The 5403-nt window shown below is 40.4% G+C and overlaps 1 pseudogene; it reads left to right on the top strand.

Annotated features, from left to right (window-relative positions):
- The first annotated feature begins 447 nt into the window (after nt 1–447).
- On the top strand, nt 448–695 carry LOC142435858 (cytochrome c oxidase subunit NDUFA4 pseudogene; annotated as a pseudogene).
- The last annotated feature ends 4708 nt before the right edge of the window (nt 696–5403 follow it).

The raw sequence follows: 5403 nt of genomic DNA, 5'->3' as shown, positions 1-5403 counted from the left end.
AAGAACCCATAGTGTTTAATCAGCTGCTAGTTGCAAAGTTACACGTTCAAGCCCTCCAGCCCCTTCTCAGGAAAAAGAGGAAGCTGGCTCCTGCTGTAAGGATGTGAGCTGGAATCAACTCAATGGAAGGAAGGGTTTTGTCCAGCAGTGAAAAGATGTCCTTCTCTCAAGTTCTTATGCTCAGGAATGAAATACATGTCTGTTTACACTGCTTGGGTTTTCAGTAACTCCCAACGGATGACAATTTTAGCTGAAATAAGGAATCCAGCAAATGCAATTATATTTGCTTTAGTCTGTCCTATCTTGAAGTACTGGGTATTAAAAAGCAGATGGGAGGTAGGAGGTCCTGGGTGACTTTGGGCCCCCACAAAATCAGCATGCAGAGTCCTAGCTTCTGGGCCTGCCAAATTTGTTTTTCCTTCCGGACCCGAGGCCAAAGCCGCAAACATGCTGCGCCAGATCCTAGGTCAGGCCAAGAAAACCCGAGTTTGATCCCTCTCTTCATGTTTATTGGAGCTGGAGGTACTGGAGCTAGACTGTATATCATGCGTCTGGCATTGTTTAATCCAGATGTCAGTTGGGACAGAAAGAACAACCCAGAACCATGGAATAAACTTGGTCCCAATGACCAATATAAGTTCTTCGCTGTGAATATAGATTACGTCAAGCTGAAGAAAGAAGGCCCTGACTTCTAAATGAGAAGTTTTCCCCTAAAGCAGCTTAGAATGAAGGTCTTGCAGAAGTTATCCGCACAATTTTCCATGTGACCAGGATATGGTTATCTCCTAAATGCACGAAATCATGTTGGAGTGTTGTGTTGGGGTTTACACTGAATAATAAACATGTGGAACTTGAAAAAAAAAGCAGATGGACCTTGTTGTCATTTTTCCTTCTTCCATGGATTTCTTTGTGTCTTTGAACTTTCTTATCTACAAAGTGTGGATAAGTAGGCCCTTGAAGGGAGCTGGGTCTAAGGTCTCATGTGTTTGATTCTTCGAAGTAGTTTTTAAACAGCCAGAGGGTTACAGACAACACTGTAAAGCTCCATTATGATATCATATCATTTTACTTGGAACACTTTTCTTGGCACATTCATTTCCTTTGAACTTGATCTGAGAGTTTTGCCTTTGCTCCACGCCTTGTAAAACTACACTTTTCCAACTTCCATTCATTAGTGTACATTTACTTTCCTGGTAGAGCATTCAGGCTTTTTTTTTTTTCCCCAAGCATTCAGTTCTTGAAGATGAGTTCTTTCTATCTACTTTGATATTCCAAATAGAGCAAGCACATAGAAATCAACTACAGCAATGATATATATTCCAGGAATTTCTTTCCCCCGGGTTTTTATCGTCCCTATCCATGCCCTTCTGAGCCTTTACACTTTGCTGTTTAGGGTTTGGAATTTCTCCCAGGTCTCCTCGATGAAGATATTCTTTTCCAATTGACAATGATTTCCCTACTCAACTTCTTCATGCTATCAAGTGAGCCACAATGGAGACATGGATTCCTGACATAGAGCCATCTTGATGTATTCTGAGTTGAGTTTATAACCACCTTCATGTTTTTATGAAAACCGAGAGCAGATTCTATTCCTTTTAGATAAACAGACAGACAGAGATGTATGATAAGTAAGTTTAGGTATTTCAAGTTGGAGGGACATATCTCAGGTCACAACAGCAAGCAAGTGAGAAGCTGGATGGGAGCCCAGGCTGGATCTTTGCATAGCCTTCCACATACCTATAACTCCTGGCCTGTGGCTTGTGGCCTGCTTTGCATTGAAATGTTGCACAAGAAGGTCCAGTCATGAATTTCCTGCCAGCATGGATGCAGGCACCTCCAGCTTTTCTATCTGACCTTTGGTTTTCTATGGCCAGCCACTGTGTGGAGGAAACTGTCGACAGGGAGCTAGGCAGCCAAATCTCTGGCTCCGTGTGCTGTATTGTCCTTATTTAGATTTGCTTTCACTTAAACCAGCCCTGATCTTGCAAAACATGTTTATTCTGGTTTCCTCTCCCTCCTGGCTGCTTAACAAGTACAAACTTCAATTCTCAGACTTTGGCCAGGCAGGTCAGGGCAAAGAGGAAAACATGAGACTCAGAAGGAAGAACCCTGAAGGTCCTTTCTCCTCAAGATTTGTGCAAGATGGGAAGGTGTTATGTATTGAATTATGTTCCCCTAGAACAGTGGTTCTCAACTTGCCGGTCGTGACCCCTTTGGGGGTTGAACGACCCTTTCACAGAGGTCACCCGATTCACAACAGTAGCAACAGTTATGAAGTAGCGACAAAAATAATTTTAAGGTTGGGGGGTCACCACAACATGAGGAACTGTATTAAAAGGTCGTGGCATTAGGAAGGTTGCGAACCACTGCCCTAGAAGCTCTGTTGCTTCAGTGGTCACACATTGGGATTAGGGAGAAAGACATGAGATTCCACTGAAGAGTTACAACGTTGGAGACCTCAGGGTTGGTTCCACCCTGTCCTTAGGCCCCTCTGCGTTAGATTGACTTCATAGTGGTGAATAGAAAGTATGTATCACAAATCCTAACCTTATGCCTGTGATTATTAGGCTATTTGGGGATGGATTGTCTTTGTATGCTAATGAGGCAGACTTAGTATAGTGTATTGTCTAGCAGAAAAAAGCTTCGCCTGGCTCCATGCCACCATTACATCCCTGGCTTTTGTATTGAAGGGCTTTCTCTTTTGCAGTTCCCTGCTATTTTACCAATCATGACATCCTTTCTCCAGGGGCGGATCACTCCTGATAACATACCCAAACTCCCATCTAGGGAAGATTTTAGCTATATTTCTTCTAACATAGATTCATTTGTTCTTATAACAGTCCATGGCATATTCAATATAATTTATTGTTTGCTATTGTTAGGTGCCACTTAGTCATTTCTAACTCATAGTGACCGCATGTAATAGAATGAAATATTATCAGGTCCTGTGCCATCCTCTCATTCAGGCTACATTTGAGCCCGTTAGAGTCACCATCAATCCTTCTTATTGAGGACATTTTTTTTTAAAGCAGAAGACCTTCTTCACCAAGTCTGATGTCCTTCTCAAGGGACTGGTGCCTCCTGAGAACCTGTCCAAAGCATAAGAGACACAGTTGCTTCACTGTCAGTTCCAAGGAACAATTTGGCTGTACTTTGTCCAAAGCAGATGTCCTCATTCTTTTGGGCAGTGCACCATATAGTCAGCATTCTTCACAAATACTATATTCAAATGCAACAAGTCTTTCTCACTCACTGCTGTCAAGTCTGTCCCAACACACCTTAGCGCACAATAGAATTGCTCTTTTGGGTTTCTGAGGCTCTGTGTATTTACAGAAGCAGAAAGTCTCATCATTCGCCCCAGGAGCAGCTAGTAGGTTCAAACCCCCAACTTTGTGACTATCAGCCCAAGCAGCACACTCCATCCGAAAGGCTCCTTAGTCTTTCTTATTGTACTGCTTTCACATTCACATGAGGCAGTTGAAAATAGTATGGCTTCAGTCAGATTTCTCTTAGTCCTCAGAGTAAGGTGGCCAGGTTTTAACATTGGTAAACGGGTCATCATTAATAAAACTCATATCCTGGCAAAATAGCCACGTGGCAGCCGAAAACCGTGTACCCTAGCTTGTCGTGCATTCTTTCCAAAAATAGGGACTTTTAAAAAATGCCCTGGGACACAGGACAAATTGTTAAAAATCAGGACGGTCCCACCAAAAGCGGGATGTCTGGTCACCTTACCTCAGAGGGATAGCTTTGCTCTTTAACATTTTAATGAGGTCTCGTGAAGCAGATTTTCTAAATACATTACTTGATTGCTCCTTTAAAAACAGCAACAATTTTTTTATTGTAAACTGGGTAACAGTTTACAGAACAGGTCATCAGTTTAACATTCAAAGAGTCATAGACGCATTCTATTTCATCTTATATTTTGGAATTCCCTCAATGCAACATCACCCTGTATTTCCTGACTTTATTATTCCACATTCTTTCCTAACCCTTCTGTATTTTAACCTTAGGTAAATGCTGTCTCTTTGAACCCAAACGGTCAATTATAAAGCATGCACATATCACTAATGTTTTCAGTACTCTTATAGGTATGTCTATTGTTTGGCTTAAAATTGAGCTAAAAGGAAGAATTCAGTTGAAGTCCTGAAGAGTGAGTTTCAGAGTACAACAGATATGTGTATATCTCTGTGTGTGGTGTTGTACTGGGTTATCCATTAGACTAACCTCAAGGTCAGGAGTTCAAAACCACCAGATTCTCCAAGGGAGAAAGATGAGGCTTTCTACTATAAATAGTAACATGTCCAACTCGGTGCAGTTCTTTTGGGTCACTGTGAGTCAGAATCATTCATGGCAGTGAATTTGTTTAAATAAACTAACTCTTTCTATCCTGTCTCTGTCTCCATTGCTCTCTCCCTCCTTTTACTTTTTCTCTCCCTCCCTCCCACACCCACTCAGCCTGTGTGTCTCTCCACCTATCTATTTGTAAATCATTACAGATCTACTGTAGTTTATAATTGTAGAAAATAGCATTCACTTCTATTGCTGTTAACTTATACTCCCCCCGGTATCCTTCCTTGCTTCCATCATGCTTTTCCAGAGACTCCTTATTATAGTAGGCTGTCCTCTCTTTCCTGTAAGTTCTCGAAATCTTCTTGAGTTCTGCAAGTTGTATAGCTGCACTATTTCCTTTCGTTACTTTGTAATTGTCTTCCTTACAAATTTATCTCTGGTCCCCTGTTTTCAGTTTTGTAGGTTTGTTTTGCTGCGGACATTTATTTATCTGGCTTGAATTCTGGGTGGCATTCTCCTCTATATTGATCTGTTTGTCTGTGGTTAGTTCTCTGTCTGAGGAACTCCCTGTGTATACCTTGAAAGATTGGTCTGTTTTTGCAAATTACTTTAGTTTCTGTTTACCTGAGGAATGCTAAATTCACCATCATTTTGAAGGACAGTTTTGCTGGATATTATGCTTTTTGGTTGACTATTTTTCTTCTAGAGTTTTATATATGCCATTCCATCTGGCCTACATGATTTCTGCTAAGAAATCAGAGTTTAATCTTATTGATTCTTTTTTTTTTTTTTTTTTGGTAATTGGTTTATTTTCCCCCTAAACTGCTTGTCTTCGATTTTGGAAAGTTTGCTTATGATATGTGGTATTGATTTTTTTGGGGGGTCTATCCTGTTTAGTTTCTTGAATGCATATCATCTAATTTTTCATGATGTTAGAAAACTTTTCTTCCAACAATTCCTCCATAATTTTATTCATCATTTCCCCCCTTTATTTTTATTCTAGAATTCCAATTACACATTTGTTATTCTTCTTAATTGTATCCCACATAATTTTTAGGTTTAATTTAATTTTATTATTCTTTTACCTAATTTTATCTAATTTTAGCAGAT

The sequence above is a fragment of the Tenrec ecaudatus genome, chromosome 1, assembly GCF_050624435.1.
Source record: "Tenrec ecaudatus isolate mTenEca1 chromosome 1, mTenEca1.hap1, whole genome shotgun sequence".
In the NCBI taxonomy this organism is placed as follows: domain Eukaryota; kingdom Metazoa; phylum Chordata; class Mammalia; order Afrosoricida; family Tenrecidae; genus Tenrec; species Tenrec ecaudatus.
Note: the sequence above shows the minus strand (reverse complement) of the source record. Positions and strands in the feature narration are given on the sequence as shown.